This window comes from Protomyctophum bolini (assembly GCF_963924005.1).
Source record: "Protomyctophum bolini genome assembly, chromosome: 16".
NCBI lineage: Eukaryota > Metazoa > Chordata > Actinopteri > Myctophiformes > Myctophidae > Protomyctophum > Protomyctophum bolini.
The window spans coordinates 39,537,469-39,556,086 of record NC_137877.1 but is presented as its reverse complement, the minus strand read 5'-3'; positions in this window follow the sequence as shown (position 1 = coordinate 39,556,086).

Here is an 18,618-nt window from a genome sequence, read left to right as displayed (position 1 = left end):
TCTCTTCCTTTCACTCCCCCTCTCTCTCTCTCTCTCCCCCCCCTCTCTCTCTCTCTCTCTCCCCCCTCTCTCTCTCTCTCTCCCTCCCTCTCGTCCTTTCTCTCCCCCCTCTCTCTCTCTCCCCCTCTCTCTCCCTCCCTATCTTCCTTTCTCCCACCCCTCTCTCTCCCTCCTCTTCCTTTCTCTCTCCCCTCTCTCCCTCTCCTCGCTTCCTCCCTCTCTCTCCCTCTCCTCGCTTCCTCCCTCTCTCTCCCTCTCCTCGCTTCCTCCCTCTCTCTCCCTCTCCTCGCTTCCTCCCTCTCTCTCTCTCCCTCCTCCCTCTCTCTCTCTCCCTCCTCTCTTCCTTTCTTTCTCCCCCTCTCTCTCCCTCTCCTCGCTTCCTCCCTCTCTCTCCCTCTCCTCGCTTCCTCCCTCTCTCTCCCTCTCCTCGCTTCCTCCCTCTCTCTCCCTCTCCTCGCTTCCTCCCTCTCTCTCCCTCTCCTCGCTTCCTCCCTCTCTCTCCCTCTCCTCGCTTCCTCCCTCTCTCTCCCTCTCCTCGCTTCCTCCCGCTCTTCCTTTCTCTCTCCCTCTCTCTCTCCTCTCTCCCCCTCTCTCTTGTTCTGCTAAATGTGTGGGCGTGCGAGACAGCTTGAGATGTTTGTCTTTGCTTCGTTTTTTTTTGCTCGTTTTTTTCTGCTCGTTCTGTGCAGCGAGCGAGAGAATCTGTTCACAGCTTGATCGCTGGCTGCTGGCTGCTGGCTGCTGCTACGCTGCCGTGCTATAGCGCTTCACTGTATACCGTCGTTATCCAACGAAACCTCGTAACCTCCTAAACCAAAAACTGTCACTTTACAGGGATTTAACCCATTTTTGGCAGGAACCCCTTTTGGTGTTAGCATTACTGTAATGTTTGTTTGTTTGTTATGCTTTAGCTATTGAAAAATAGCAGATCTACAAGCTCATAGCGCGCCACCGAGTGGCGCGCTACGAGCTTGTAGGTCTGCTATAGAACGACTGACATAATAGAAACATAGCTTTTTCAGAAAACTGTCAGGATGTATAGAAGACATTTTTTTAATCTGATCTCAGGTCAAAATGGGTTAAAATTCAACAATGGCTATAGGAAAAAAAACAAACAACCGATCTTACACAAGCTCAAAGCGTTTTGAGCTTGTTTTTCCCCGCTATACTTTTGTGCGACACCGTCCACGAGGACGAGGCTGTAGGTCGTTAATTTAACGAATAAACGTAACAAAAGTTCAAATGAGGAGATAGGAGGTTTCTGCCCCGATGCCAGCCGTGATTTACATAAACACAAATGTGGCTGCTGGAGTGCTTTAACACATTTAGGCCTCAAATAAAATAAAATCAAATAAATCTTCTAAATTCTGACTCTTATGAAATATACCACATGTTTCTGTATCAGTGGTGCTCCATATTTCATGTCAAGTATACCCCAAAAATGATACGTAATTGGCCGACGACCACCGCCCCCATCTAAAAATATGTCATTCCATGAAAGCAAAAAATATGAGTAAAAAAAAAAACGTTCGCTCTGAAAGAATATACATTCAAAGATTTGTGCCGCGATTTTTTTTTTCGTCCAAAAATAGCAGACCTATACAAGCTCATAGCGCAGGCACTCAGTGGCGCGCTATGAGCTTGTAGATCTGCTATTTTTTTCAATATCTTTAAAGTACAACACCAAAAGGGGGTTCCGGCCCAGAATGGGTTAACACTCCAGAGTGCCGGTCTTATCACTCCACTCTGTTTCCATGGCGATGTGAGATGGTGCCGGTTACGGTTACCTCCGTTCCCTCAGCCCCTCCCCCTCCATCGCCACATGGTCTTCTTCTGCTGCCTCACCTCCACGGTTTACCTTTTAACCCATTCTGAACGGGAACCCATTTTGGTGTTAGCATTATGCTATGCTCTAGCTATTGAAAAATAGCAGATCTACAAGCTCATAGCGCGCCACCGAGTGGCGCGCTACGAGCTTGTAGGTCTGCTATTTTTGAAAAATCGAAGAACGACTGACATTTTTTAGAATCTGATCTCAGGTCAGAATGGGTTAATCAGACCAGTGTGTGTCCAGTGGAAACCTCGCATGAATCTGATCTCAGGTCAGAATGGGTTAACCAATTTATACCCGAGGACGATTCTATACAAAAATGTCTTCTATAAATCCTGACAGTTTTCTGAAAAATGTTTCTATAATATGTCAGTCGTTCTTCGATTTTTCAAAAATAGCAGACCTATACAAGCTCGTAGCGCGCCACTCTGTTGCACCGCTTTGAGCTTGTAGATCTGTTATTTTTCAATAGCTCAAGCATAACATAATGCTATAACACCAAAAGGGGTTCCCGCCCCAAAATGGGTTAAAGGTATAGGCTGACTGATATCGTTTTGTTTAAACTTTCCTCTGCTATACGCAGGATTTGAACCCGGCTTGAAACCATGAGCGCAAGTGCTGATTATTTTCGGGTCAAAAAGTTTCGGGTCAAAGTTTGTGTCAGATCCTGTGTGTCTACAGTAGGTGAGGCATGACCTTTGACACCATCTAAATGTCTCAATAGAAGAGCAGGGAGACCCAATACAACCACTCCCGATTGTATATACGTTATATTGTATTAAAGGAGCAAGGAGTCAAGGGGTTTGCATGTCTTAATGACTGTTGGTATAGGGCGTTCCACATTTTGGTGGCATAGAAGTGAAAATAATTTAGTCCCTTGTTTTTGCCGAATCTGGGCGGGTGCAGTACTTAGTTTAGACAGTTTTTGGTTTAGACTATAGTCATTGGTGTGGTAAAATCTCACCCGCTTTCACAGCGTTTAACGGCGTACAGGAAACACACTCAGAACGGCTCAGCTGGCTTTGGTTCATTTATAGAAATTACACGACATTGGTTAGACCAGTCATTACTCCTACAACTACAACCTATCTCAAACCCTCACCCTAAACCTAACCTCCCACGGGGCAGCACACCTAAACCTAACCTTAACCCATGTCTAACCAATGACTAGTCTAAACTAAGTATGCACCCCATCTGGGCTGTACATGGTTCGTAGCACTCCCTCTGAAAAACACTCATTCGGCCAAAAATGGCCACAGCAGCACAAAGGATCGAGGTGGCTCCTATGGCCAAATTGAACCTTTTTGTGTGTAATTGTCGATGTCAGGCCTAAATGGGTTCTGGTGCAGGTCCTATTGGACCTGCTGCAACTCTACCCTAATCACCACTCGGTACCTTTTTTATTCCACCGTATACTAAAGTATGTGGGACCGGATTAAAACACACCAATGCAAGGAATACATTTTATTTCTGCTTTATTTTGTATATTTCTTTTCGTATTTTTGTATTTGTTTTTTGCAAAAAAACGAACGCTATACTGACATTGTGTCAGAAACGTTCACATTTTTTCTGATAGAAACATCAGCTGTGGAGTAGAAAAGAATCGCCAATGAGTTTCTTTTTATTTACCTCCTTTATTTTATTCTCTCCCTCTCTCTCTGTCTCTCTGTCTCTCTCTCTCTCTCTCTCTCTCTCTCTCTCTCTCTCTCTCTCTCTCTCTCTCTCTCTCTCGGTTGTGTTGAAAGTGATGGCTGCTCTGCCACACTTCCCCCTCCATATGTGACAAAGCCAAACAGGCAGAGATGTCAGAAGTTTTTTCCTGGGAAAAAACTTGGGAGTACACTTGAATATGCAGTGAGACTGAGAGGAGGCATTGCATCTGCTATTTCTCACAAAGTTTCACACCACTTAAAATAGCTGTGGCACTTTTTAGCGGTTATACATCCCCTCTCTCTCTCTCTCTCTCTCTCTCTCTCTCTCTCTCTCTCTCTCGCCTCTAAGCCAGATAAACCTGTCATAAATCAAGCCTGACTCAACTCCTGTGCCCTGAGTTCTGGGTGTTACACTGCACCACATGGTGGATACGTTTGGATTCTCTCTCTGCAAGCCGCCTGGAATCCAGGCTTTTCGGCCAACTTCTTTTCTTCCTTTGCCATGTCATGGGGCAGCGGTGGCCGAACGGTTTGCGGAGCGGTCTTGATATCGGAAGGTCGCTATAGTTCGTATCCCCGGACCGGCACGTTAAAATTACCAAGTGCTCAAGTGCCCTTGAGCAAGCTGGCATTGAACCCCTACCATGAAATGTTCTATGAGCAGGGCCTGGCTGTAAACAAGTTCTTGAGCTTAGTCCAGTTACCCTGGGTAAACATGGTACCTTTCCTTTCCTTAGTCCAGTTACCCTGCAGGGTAAACATGGTACCTTTCCTTTCCTTAGTCCAGTTACCCTGGATAAACATAGTACCTTTCCTTTGTCATCATGGCTGTATTATTATTGTGGTCAAATTCTGACACAGTTTCTCATATAGCTTGACCCGAATAAGAGAGCAGGTTTTCTTGTTAGATTGGTTTGGGGAGACACGAATAGATCAGCATAATTATATGGGACTTGTGCAGAACTATTCTTGTGTGTGTGTGTGTGTGTGTGTGTGTGTGTGTGTGTGTGTGTGTGTGTGTGTGTGTGTGTGTGTGTGTGTGTGTGTCTGTCGAGCAGAAACCCTCCGTTTTGCTTGTAGATCGGACGGTGGTTAATTAAGCACCTCTATGATTGGACAGCTCCAATATGTGGTGTAGTAACTTATGGGGGTCTGTGGATACTGTAATACAGCCGTGTGTGTGTGTGTGTGTGTGTGTGTGTGTGCGCATTGTAATGTATGACGTAATCAGACGTTTTTAAACTTGTTTAAAACCACCAAATGATATGTATTTGGCCATGGGGACCCCCCCCCGTGGACCCCCCCATATGAAAATGTTTCATGTCAGAGGGAAACCCAGGAGAGACGGTCGACTTGCATGTGTTTTATTATTGTAAATTATTCAAAACAAAAACCTTTCAAACACGTGCTCGCTCGTGGCCTGCTTGAGAACCGAACGTTCTAAATCACTCTTCTATAAATCTTATGAGATTTCTGAAAAACGTGTGTTGCCGTGCAAGCTAAAACTGCTCTGCCAGTTCTATTGGGTTGGCCCAGAGCCTTAGATATAGACAGTTACGCAAACTGAGTTCACTTCATGGGGCTTCAGTCCAATGGCGGCTCTCCTACATAGACTGCTATTGAGAATAGACACAAGTCCTGGACCGGAAGTATAGGCAGAAATGCATTGGACCCAGGCGGCAACAGCCCAGCTTTAATGATCTTAAAGGTATATTCAGTGATTTCACTCAAAAAACCTTAGGTTTCGTTTTTGGCTGTGGGACCTAAGCCACAACAAAACAAAAAAATAAGTGATATTTGAATTAAGTGAAATTACTGAATATACCTTTAAATCCCTTTATTTTAGATTGTTTTGTAGTAATAGTATACAACATAAACATTAAAGAGACTTAACGTGTTACGTCCAGGGAAACTCCCCCCCCTGTCAGGTGTAAAGGAGCAACTTGGACACTCAGGCATGAAGGAAGCATGAGTTCAAGTCCGTTGCTCTCCCCTTGTCCCCCATATATGGGGACTAGGTTGGTGGAGGGTGTGTAGAGCCCAGGATCACATTAGATGATTGACACAGGGGTGAAAAATGGGTTACAAAATCGTGGGATAAAAAATATATATTAAAAAAAAAAAAAAAACATTAAAGAGACTTTAGTTGTTACTGTACAATACTTTAAAACATGTAATAATAATAATAATAGCTCAGATTTATATAGCGCTTTTCTAACTAAGTAAAACAGGGTTAAAAAGATAAAAGGATAAACGAGACGTCAACTGGGGAAGGCTATTTCGAAGAGGTGGGTTTTGAGTGAGGTTTTGAAAGAGAGGAGATGGTTGGGGAGTTCATTCCAGAGTTTGTGTAAGGATGGAGAGGGTTCTTGGTCACAAGCGCGGAAAAAGTGCTGACCTTTGGTCTTGGATGTTCTTCAGTTTTGGGAGCAAATTAAGAATGCTTAAATTGCAAGGTTAGTTTTAGGATCTCATACAGACAAGGTTGACAATTAATAATCGGACGGAGATTGGTGCTGGCAAGCTTATAAAAGGAGGGAATGACGTCACAACTAGGTAGGCGTGACGACATCCCTGACCGTTTGGGGGCCGAAACATAGCGGTACCAGGTGCGGTACTTGGCCTTGCGGACCTTCAGGAGGTTGGCTTCACTGGACCTGAGGGAGCGGGGGGGGGGGGGGGACGACATATGGTTCAAGAAGATCGGAGAGGTAGGGGGGAGCCAGGTTATTGAGAGCTTTGTATAGGTGGTGAGCAGGATTTTTGTACACATGCTTAAAAGATAGCTCTTATTTGCGCCGCCCTCTTTGAAAACAATGTATTTCGATAACTCCAGGTTGTCTCATGAGTTCAGGGCTGCATGAACAGCTGCTCGAGTGCTGGGGTTTCCGCCAACCCCTCTATATCGTATAACTCTTCTATTAGATGGGCTCTGGGTTGACGTGGGTTGAACCGAGACAGTGGACACCGGTTCTGAAGCCCATATAAACTCACTGTCACGTCTCGTCCTCAGATCTTTAGGTGCTGCCGACTATATAAGGTCTATCGATCAGCCACAGTGCGCTAGTACAGTCGCCACCGGGCCTACTTGGGAACGATGCAATTTTGGAACCTATAATGATATACTGTACGTTGTCATAGCACCCGTTTTAACTGTCAGCCTCGTGTCCCACATGGAGATCTGTGAGGTCAGGTCAGGCAGATCCTGCTCCTGCTACTGGTGAACTGTAAGCCTGCAGTATACCACCTGTTTCAGTCGGACAGAGAAGGTTTGTTGGCTCTGCAAACTGCAAACTGAAAAGTGTACTTCATGGCAATCATTTCGGCTCACTGGTTGAGTTGAAAGGAGTTGGCCTCATTAGGCCCACTGGCAGAGCCTGTGGGCCAGAGCCTTTTGTGGTGTTTCTGGAGAACCGTGTTGTCCGACCGACTCGATACCGGGCACTGCACTCCCTGTGGGGGGTGTGGAACGCGTGTGTCGAATGTGAAGTCGGTGGGTCAAACGGTTCTCGGGCTATACGTGCATTACAACCGTACACGCACGTACGCATTTATAGTAAAAACCTGATTACAAATTAATTTCAACCATAATTGTTACATTATTACAAACCCCCATACATAGCCCTGCCCTATAGGCTTAATGCAGTACATGTGCAGACAAATGCACACCTTAATGTGCACGCTTATGTAGCCTACATACAATTATACCTCCGCGTTTAGGTTGGGTCAACGGCAGCATTATGTTGTGGTGGGGGACGTCTGGGAACCTTATTCACTAGTACAGTAGATATACAGTAGATATAGTGCAGACTATAAGGTGCTGCACCTAGTCAGCCACAGAGCGCTAGTATCTATCAACTCAGTGTGTGCTAGGTGGTGGAGCCACAGCTCCACAGTATCTAAATATCAACTCAGTGTGTGCTAGGTGGTGGTGCCACACCTCCACAGTATCTAAGTATCAACTCAGTGTGTGCTAGGTGGTGGAGCCACAGCTCCACAGTATCTAAATATCAACTCAGTGTGTGCTAGGTGGTGGTGCCACACCTCCACAGTATCTAAGTATCAACTCAGTGTGTGCTAGGTGGTGGTGCCACACCTCCACAGTATCTAAGTATCAACTCGGTGTGTGCTAGGTGGTGGTGCCACACCTCCACAGTATCTAAGTATCAACTCAGTGTGTGCTAGGTGGTGGTGCCACACCTCCACAGTATCTAAGTATCAACTCAGTGTGTGCTAGGTGGTGGTGCCACACCTCCACAGTATCTAAGTATCAACTCAGTGTGTGCTAGGCGGTGGTGCCACACCTCCACAGTATCTAAGTATCAACTCAGTGTGTGCTAGGTGGTGGTGCCACACCTCCACAGTATCTAAGTATCAACTCAGTGTGTGCTAGGTGGTGGTGCCACACCTCCACAGTATCTAAGTATCAACTCAGTGTGTGCTAGGTGGTGGTGCCACACCTCCACAGTATCTAAGTATCAACTCAGTGTGTGCTAGGTGGTGGTGCCACATCTCCACAGTATCTAAGTATCAACTCAGTGTGTGCTAGGTGGTGGAGCCACACCTCCACAGAGAGCACTGTTTGCTTAGCAACCAGAGTGGTAATAATAGACATGGATCTCATTCCGCAGGATGGTGGCAGTGTGAGACACGCTATGGTGTGCTCTGCTCTCGTGTGTGTGTGTGTGTGTGTGCGTGCGTGCGTGTCACAACCAATGTTCTTTAGATCAAGAAAACTGGTAACTGGTAGCAATCATTCTCATTACGAGCAAGGACCTCTCCTGTCGGTCGAAAAGCTACCACAGATTAGAGATTTTGTGTGTTGTGTGTGTGTGTGTGTGTGTGTGCGTGTGTGTACGCACGCACACACACACACACGCACACGTGTGCACGCCAATCAGTGGTCTGTTGCAGTGAAGTGAATTCTGTTCAACTACTTATTATAATAGTTTGCTGTCGAGCAGAAACCCTGTTTCTCCATTTTTCTCTGTTTTTTTCTTCTAAAAGAGTGTTGCTTGTGTTGCTTGTGGATCGGACAGTACGGTTAATTAAGTCTGTCTGGGTTTTTCCTTTCCTTTTCTTTTTCCCAGCACCACACTGACGTCAACACGGATCAGTTCAACATACTGTCGGTACCAGAGAGTCTTGTAGACCAGTGGTTCCCAAACTTTTTCGTGTCAAGGACCCCCAAATCAACATTTATTAGGCCACGGACCCCCCCATTCGAAAACATGTGCCAGTGACCCCGATAAGGGAGGATTTCTACTGCTCTATAGCAGTGATTCCGAAACATATTAATTTCATGGACCCCCCCAGTTTCACACGCATTATGCTATACGGACCCCCCCCATTTTAATGGCATTTCTATCTCTGGTACCCCAATTTATATTGTAAAACCACTGTTAATTTAACTCTGAGAGTGTACAATGTTGTGTGCTCGTCATCAGAGCATACAGTAATGGACCTGCCGGACCGGACCGGGTACAGTAAAAAAAAAAAGGCATTGTAAAATTAAAAAATATTGTCCCAAGGTTTATTGCAGGAAAGGAAAGGAAAGTCAAATTATCATTTATGCTGACTATACCTTAGTGTATTCGTTTTATACTTACTCTATGATTATTGTTGCCTTGTGATGTGCTTAGAGAGAAATAGCGCATTATTAGATAATTCACAGAAAGGGAGATGTGATGATCATGATCATTATCCATTGTCTTTAAAGGAGAATTCCATACTAAAAGGCTTTCTTACCTTTCTTTGTAGTTGTTACGTCCCCACCAAAGAGGTCCAGGTGTTATTTTGTGCAAAAGCTCCTTATTGGCTATTTCCCCTACCATAAGCCCTAAATGAATTGCATTTAATTGAATGGGAATTGAATGGGGCTATGGGGTGTTGTGCTAATTCGCTTATTTCCAATCGCTCAAAATTATAATTTATTTGTATACATCCTCTCTTCATAATGTAAATAATATCCCAAGCGGCACACTTTAGTACTTCTTTCGATGGAAATAAGCGAACTAGCACAACACCCCATAGCCCCATTCAATTCCCATTCAATGCAATGCAATTCATTGAGGGCTTATGGTAGGGAATGAGCAAAAAGGAGTTTTTGCACAAAATAACACCTGGACCTCTTGAGTGCATGGGGACGTAACAACTACAAAGAAAGATAAGAAAGCATTCTAGCATGGAATTCTCCTTTAACCAAAGCTCAGACATGCAACTTTGGTACTCCGAGGGACTCCATGATAAAGGGACCAAGTTGTTTTCACTGTGGAGGGTAAGAAACTCAGAAGGAAAGGCTACTGAGGGGAAACTGAGCTGACTCTGGATGGAGCAATAAGGATCTGTCATGCAAGTGAACTGTCCCAGATCAGATCAGTGAGGACACTATCAAAAGGCTCACGCTGTTGCTGCATACTCCAGAACAAAATACATAATCTCTCGTATGTCTCATTCTTCTTTGGAGAGCAATAATGTGCATCAAACTTCTCGAGCACTTTATCCAATTTATTTACTTTTGTCTTTTCCGGCTCGTCCTAGACAAACGTTATTGTACACTTCAATAGCTTTGTTTGGCCTGCCATTGTAAGAAGTATAATGCTACTTTCCTTGCATCCCGACTTTGCTGGAATTGCCGTTTGAAGGCACGCCAGTTGCTGTCGACATTCCCATGCAGTCAGCTTCAGACGCTCTGGTTTATCTATGTCCATGTTGATTGTCGCAATTTCTTCTTTGCTTTTATAGTTGAGTTTTTACTCCTGGTGCCATGTTCTGTTTGTTGACTCCAAGGCTTCTTTATTCAATCAAACGGGTATACAAATGTTTGTCCTTGACATGAACTCTATCTATCTCCTCTGACTTCCTGTCTCTGTTTGCCCTTATATGGATTTCACTACTGACACAGACACTGACACCTTGTGGTTAAAGATAATAGATAATGATCAGGGTCGTCACAAATGCGTCACAGCTATGTGGTCGTTCGTAAATAACTCACTCTGTGACGTCACCGCCCACCACACTGACCAAACAAACTGACCACATTCACGGTGCGCATTTTCCGAACGCACCCTTTATAGTCGGCCCCCGGCAGGATCCGCCGGGAGAATCTAGACGCAGCTGCGCGACATGAGACTAATTAATTAGAGCGACAGAGAGAGAGTGAGAGAGAGAGCTTAAGTGTGTGTGTACGTGTGTGCATCAATTAACCAAAGGTGCAGATGATCAGAAATCAGCAGAGAGTGAGCGACGTTTGCGCTACTCTATGCCGAACAAAATAAATTACAAGATAATAGACATTTCAGAATGTATTTTGAAACCGGTCTTTAAAAAAAAATCCCTAAATCCGCCTGTGTGTGCGTGTGTGCGTGCGTGTGTGTGTGTCACGCTGAACAGGATTATAGCGTGTTCCCCTGAATGAAAGGCATGATAAAACGGTGTGGGTGGCGGTAGCTTTGCTCCTTTAGCCCATTTAGGGCCTGACGTCAAAAAAAAAGAAAAAAACGTTCGCTCTGAAAGAATAATATATTCAAAGATTTTTTTTTACGATTTTTCAAAACTAGCAGACCTACAAGCTGCTATGAGCTTGTAGATCTGCTATTTTTCAATAGCTAAAGTTAAGTAAATAACATAATGCTTAGTTAAAACCCGTCCAAAATGGGTTAGTCCTCAGCAGCAAACACCTCCAGTGATGAATGGGGGAGAGAGTGTGTGTGTGTGTGTGTGGGGGGTGGGGGGGGGGGGGCACAGAGCACACGTTGAATTGTGGGACAAAACATTTTGTGGTTATACAACATCTGAAAAAAAAAGAAAAATACAAAATGATACCATAATTACACAACCTCTGATAGAGATTGGTTGCGCTCAGAACTATATATACAGACCTTTATTTTTTTCTTCCAGTGACCCCACTCTGCATGGGTCACTGGCTCCTGTTTGACCTACTGTACACAGAGCTGTTTGGAAGTTCATGGTTTAAAGTCAGAATAGAAAGGCGCTCGGGTGGTTGCAGTGGTAAAAAATTATAGTTGCATTATAGTTGGAGGAGGAGGAGGAGGAGGAGGAAGAGGAGGAGGGTGATATTTGTCAGTGGGGAGTGTTGGGCGGGAGGATGAAGATTCTGCATCCTCCCGGTGGGAGCTCCTCACTGACAGGTGGGTTAACCCATTCTGACCGGGCACCCATTTTGGTGTTGGCATCATGTTATGCTTTAGCTATTGAAAAATAGCAGATCTACAAGCTCATAGCGCGCCACCGAGTGGCGCGCTACGAGCTTGTAGGTCTGCTATTTTTGAAAAATCGAAGAACGACTGACATTTTTTTAAATCTGATCTCAGGTCAGAATGGGTTAATCAGACCAGTGTGTGTCCAGTGGAAACCTCGTATGAATCTGATCTCAGGTCAGAATGGGTTAATATAGGATACAACATACTGTAGGTGACGAGACAGAACTGTGTGTGTTTAGATCGGCTATTTTCAGCAAGTGAAAAAAACGTCATTACGACAGCATCAAGCCCCGCCAAAATACATTTTAGTCAAATGTAGATTCAGTCGACTAAAATCTTATATTTAGTTGACTAAAACTATAGACTAAACATTAACACATTCCAGGTGACTAAAATAAAATGTGACTAAATGAAAACTATTCAAGAGACTACGACTAAAACTAAAATCAAAATTTGCGGGTGCAGTCCTTAGTTTAGACAGTTTTTGGTTTAGACTAGTCATTTGGTTAGACCAGTCATTAGTCCTATACAACTACAACCTATCTCAAACCCTCACCCTAAACCTATCCTCCCACGGGGGCAGCACACCTAAACCTAACCTTAACCCATGTCTAACCAATGACTAGTCTAAACTATAAGTATGCACCCCTAACCTCCCACGGGGCAGCACACCTAAACCTAACCTTAACCCATGTCTAACCAATGACTAGTCTAAACTATAAGTATGCACCCCTAACCTTACCTCCCACGGGGCAGCACACCTAAACCTATAACCTTAACCCATGTCTAACCAATGACTAGTCTAAACGAAGTATGCACCCTAAACCTAACCTCCCACGGGGCAGCACACCTAAACCTAACCTTAACCCGTGTCTAACCAATGACTAGTCTAAACTAATTATGCACCCCAAATCTGCTGCCATAAACAACACCGGATGCCACTGTAGCCAGAAGCGAAGTGTGGGGGCAAAAAAAAAAATCTGAATTTGGATCCCAGGCAGACTATGGGCTGTATTTTGCGTGTCTTAAGTACCAGGTCTTATTCCCTAACTTGAGTAAACTAAAGACCTGGAGGCGTAATCAATGCTCTTTGGCTATTCTGAGTGGCCAAAGAGCATTGATCACGCCTCCAGGTCTTTAGTTTACTCAAGTTAGGGAATAAGACCTGGTACTTAAGACACGCAAAATACAGCCCTGTAGCTGTTATTACCTGTCTGTCCAACACAGCCATGTGTGGGCCAGGCCTTCTGGAGCAGATGCTATAGCTGCTGCACAACTTACTCATTTCTATATACTTGCCCAGAAAATAAAAACTGTGTCTTCTCCCTTTTGTTGTTCTCGCAACTTTTTCTGTCCTCGAATGACTTCTCCTTTTCCCTTCAGTCTTCAGCTGTTTTCCACTGCGTAATTTCTGCTGCTTTCTGTCCGTGTACGGGTTTTACTTCTTCATTCTGCAAGAGAGAGACATTGAACGTCCTAAAGATAATACGGTATACAGGTGGAAACCTCATGATGATCAAATCAGATCTGATATACTGTACTTTTTTGGGTGCCGTGACATTTTGTCCGACAGCTGATTATTATTATAGGTGCGTTTATTGGTCTGACTCCTTGAGAGAGTTCAGTATAGTTGAGTACATTCTGTAACTGTCTGTATACTGTGCTTCAGTGGATCCCAAAGTGAGGACAGATGGACCCCCAGGGGTCCTTGAGAGGGTTCCAGGGGGTCCCCCCATGCTAAATGATAGTTTAGAACCAAATGGACCCTTATGGGGTCTGTAACTCTGAGAGTGTACAAATGGGTCTGTAACTCTGAGAGTGTACAATTGGGTCTGTAACTCTGAGAGTGTACAATTGGGTCTGTAACTCTGAGAGTGTACAAGTGGGTCTGTAACTCTGAGAGTGTACAAATGGGTCTGTAACTCTGAGAGTGTACTAATGGGTCTGTAACTCTGAGAGTGTACAAATGGGTCTGTAACTCTGAGAGTGTACTAATGGGTCTGTAACTCTGAGAGTGTACAAATGGTAGGTAACTCTGAGTGTCCCGAGCTAAATGATTATTATGAACCAAATGGACCTTTTATGGGTCAGTAACTCAGAGTGTACAAATTTAACTCTGAGAGTGATTTAACTCGGAGTGTATACAAATGTGGTTCCATTTGTACACTCTCAGAGTTAAATCTTCTCTTATGGGGGTCCCTCATGGCATGTCTTTTCGAATGGGGGGTCCGATGGGGGGTCCGAGGGGCTATAATTAGTGTCAAAGTGGGGGTCCTTGTGGGACATTAAACAGTTTGGGAAGCACTGCACTATAAAGCACCTAAAAGTACAGTATAAATACTCCTTTAGGGGGAGAAACATCCTCCAGTAAATATACTCACATCCTCCAGTAAATATACTCACATCCTCCAGTAAATATGCTCACATCCTGCAGTAAATATACTCACATCCTCCAGTAAATATACTCACATCCTCCAGTAAATATACTCACATCCTCCAGTAAATATACTCACATCCTCCAGTAAATACGCTCACATCCTCCAGTAAATATACTCACATCCTCCAGTAAATATACTCACATCCTCCAGTAAATATACTCACATCCTCCAGTAAATATACTCACATCCTCCAGTAAAATATACTCACATCCTCCAGTAAATAATTATACTCCAAGAACATGTGAGCGCGCACGCACACACACACGCACACACACACACACACACACACACACACACACACACACACACACACACACACACACACACACACACAGAGCCCTATAGCTCTCCACTGTATTGGGCTAATCATGTTTGTGTGCTGATAGCGTTTATTATCCGAGGCCGCGGTTTCCTCTGTAGAGCCAGGAGGAGGAGGAGGAGGAGGACAGATCTTATTGGAGGACAATCTAAGTCTAACAGATCTTATAGGCCGACCGCGGCTAAAAAGGCAGCCATTGATTTGTGGAGAGCGAGAGAGAAGAGTCTCAGTGGGCCCTTATGTGGGAAAATGGCAAACAGTATCAGAGGGGGCTGGCGGTGTGTGTGTGTGTGTGTGTGTGTTGTGTGTGTGTGTGTGTCTGTGTGTGTGTGTGTGTGCGCGCAGGGGGAATCGATGCCAGTATCGCCCGGGCCCCCATAGTTTCCATTTCCTTCAGAGTGTCTCTGAGGCCCCACAGGCATCCACCGCGCATCTCTTAACCCATTCTGACCTGAGATCAGATTCTAAAAATGTCTTCTATACATCCTGACAGTTTTACATTCTGACCTGAGATCAGATTCTAAAAATGTCTTCTACATCCTGACAGTTTTACATTCTGACCTGAGATCAGATTCTAAAAATGTATTCTACGTCTGTTGTTATTCCTGCTGGTCCTTGACATGAAAAAGGTTGAGCACAGCTGACATAGAAACATAACGTTTTTCATAAAACTGTCATGATTTTATAGAAGACATGTATATAATCGAGCTCAGGTCTAAATGTGTTAAACACCTCCTCTGCCACCCCCATCCCCCCCCCCCCCTCATCCTAATCTACGTCCTCCCACACCCCCCCCCCCCTCCTCCTCCACCCCCCCCCCCCCCCCCCCCCCCGCCTCACTGTCGGCATCTTGGCATTGTTGCCAGCTTCTCTTCCATGGGGAGTACAACCCACGCAGCTCCCAATCGTTTATCTTCTCCCTGCACAAAGCCACAGATCACAGGGGGGAGGGGGTGAGGGTTTAACCCATTTAGGCCTGACAGGTCGACATTTATAAAATTGTATTTTTTTTCGGAAAAAATGTTTCTATATGTCAGTGGTTCTCAATATTTAATGTCAAGAACCCCAAAAATTATAATGTATAGATTTGCGCCACATTTTCACGATTTTTCAAAAATATAGCAGACCTACATATACAAGCTCATTCGGTGGCACGCTATGAGCTTTTAGATCTGCTGTTTCTCAATAGCTATAAAGCATAGCATATAATGCTAACATATACCAAAAGGGGTTGTTCCTGCCCAAAATGGGTTATAATGTTGCAATGCAATTTCTCCCTCATTCCCTCCCTCTTTCAGCCTGCCTCTGCCTGCCTGCCCCTCCTCTCTCCTCCTGGCATCGGTGGGTGGTGTTGCGTCTTGCGTCAACCCTCCTCCGAAAACATCCGATTTATACACGCGAGGCCACGCTTGTACGGTATATAAGTCGGCTGTTTTTTTGGGGGTTTTTGTGTGACACTGACCGTGGTACGACAAAGTATAATTCGGCCTTTTTTTTCCCACTGTAGATCCTTGTTGACGGCGTGGATATAGGAGGTGTGTAGCGTGGACGGGTATGAGCATGTTCTTGGCGTTTAGCCCCCACAATGCGCTCGGCTTTCCTTAACCCATTCTGACCTGAGATCAGATTCATACGAGGTTTCCACTGGACACACACTGGTCCGATTATAACCCATTCTGACCTGAGATCAGATTCTAAAAAAATGTCAGTCGTTCTTCGATTTTTCAAAAATAGCAGACCTACAAGCTCGTAGCGCGCCACTCGGTGGCGCGCTATGAGCTTGTAGATCTGCTATTTTTCAATAGTTAATAGTTGGTGTTCAGAATGGGTTAAGGCTTTAGTGGAACGGAGCCTTTGCCAATTTTTCGGTATATACTCGAATCCGACATGTCGGATAATATTTATTTCACATGTTTCAGGGCTATGATGCGCTCGATCGTCCTCTTTATGATGATTCACTCGCAACACAAAACGTGACCTTGTTTATACGACCCTTTATTATGGCTCCATTTGGTTCTGTTTTGTATACACTCTAATATACCCAGAGTTGCAAATAGACTTTTTAACATTTTAACTATGTATAGCTGGTGGTGGTGCACTTTCAACGATGTGCCACCAAGTTATTTTAAATCAGGTTAATGGTGGTGGTGGTGTCATGTCAAGGACCCCCAAATTGACACTAATTAGCCCGCCGTGGACCCCCATTTGAAGAGATAAGGTCGCCAGTTCGAACCCTATGTGGGCTCCCCCAGAGTCACTGCAGTCCAAGTGTCCTTGAGCAAGAGACACTGAACCCCTTAATTGCTCCCGATGTGCTGGTTTGGTGCCTCGCATGGTTTCCGTCGCCATCGGTGTATGAATGTGTGTGTGTGTGAATGGGTGAATGTAATGCACAATCTATATGTAAAGCGCCTTGGATAAAAGGCAAATGGTAAATGGTGCATTTACATAGCGCCTTTATCCAAGGCTCTTTACATAGATTAGTGCATTACATTCACCCATCCACACACACATTCATACACCGATTTGCGGCGGAAGCCATGCAAGGTATATACCAACCAGCAATTTGGGGGGGTTCAGTGTCTTTGCCCACAAGGACACTTCGACATGTAGACAGGAGGAGGAGAAGCCGGGATTCGAACCGCCGACCCCATGGATCATTGGACGACCTGCTCTACCTCTTGAGCCACAGTCACCCCCAAGGCCCTATACTGTATATAAATGCACCATTTACCATTTATATGCCAGGGACCCACATAAGAGAAGATTTTTACGGCTCTATAGCAGAGTTTCATTCCCTTGTTGCTCCACTGTGTCTACACAACACCTCTCTCTCTACCCAGAGAGCCTCGATCTCTCTCTCTCCTCCTCGGCCCGTCCATCAGTCCAGTCTGTTCCCAAGGCAACGCTGGCCGGCCAGCCAGGGAGGGAGGGAGGGAGGGAGGGAGGGAGAGGGGGGGCACTGGTCAGTCCTCTTCTCTCAGATGGTTGAAAAATAAAGCTCCTCATTTCTCTTTCATCTAAACACGCCAGCAGCCCTGCGTGTGTGTGTGTGTGTGTGCGTGCGTGCGTGCGTGCGTGCGTGCGTGCGTGCGCGCACAGGGCTCAGGAGAGCAAACACTCTGTGTTCTGTTCCGCTTGCTTTGAGTTCTATAACCTGATATTCAGACTCTCTCTCTCTCTCTCCCTCGAACCCACCGCCCGAGACTGCAACACACACACACACACACACACACACACACACACACACACACACGCACACACACACTGAAAGGGGCCCCTTGAGGTACGTATGGGCTATTTTCCGAGCGGCGCTTTCGGGCAAACACGGGTCCACAATATCGAGAGCTCTCGCTCTCACATTTTCATTACGTCTTTTCTCCTGCCAATATTTGAGGAGGGAGTTGGCATTTTTTAGTTTTTTGATTTCGTGCAAGAGAGAGAGAGAGAGAGAGAGGTTGATCTCCCACTGATGGAGGTCATCGCCATCTCTCTCTCTCTCTCTCTCTCTCTCTCTCTCTCTCTCCGATCTATTTTTCATACTTCATTTTCATTTCATTAGATGCTATTCTAATATCCCATTTTGACATGAGATCAGGTTCTAAAAAATGTCTTCTATACATCCTGACAGTTTTCTGAAAAAGCTATGTTTCTATATGTCAGTCGTTCTTCGATCTTTCAAAAAAATAGCAGACCTTACAAGCTATATACAAGCTCGCTATGAGCTTGTAGATCTGCTATTTTTCAATAGCTATAAAGCATGACGTGATGCTATAAACACCAAAAGGGGTTCCCGCCCAGAATGGGATATTTGTGAGGCTGTGGTAATGTGATGTTTGATCCATCTGACCACCAGAGGCATGCGGCTGATCTCCTATCATCCTGAGTTAATTCAAGAAAACTTCAAACCCCAGCATCCATATTATATATATATATATATATATATATATATATATATATCACCATATTCTCTAGGGAAGACTTCTGCGGAACATTTTTCAGATCTGCAAGCTCACAACGTGTTGCGTTTTGCACACCGTTGTGCGAGTTGTAGAGCTTGTAGATCTGCAATTTCCTGCGACGATATTTCATGTTGAGGCGAAAACATATGAATGCCAAACTGGTATAGGGACTTCGGTCCACCAAAGTATTCCGC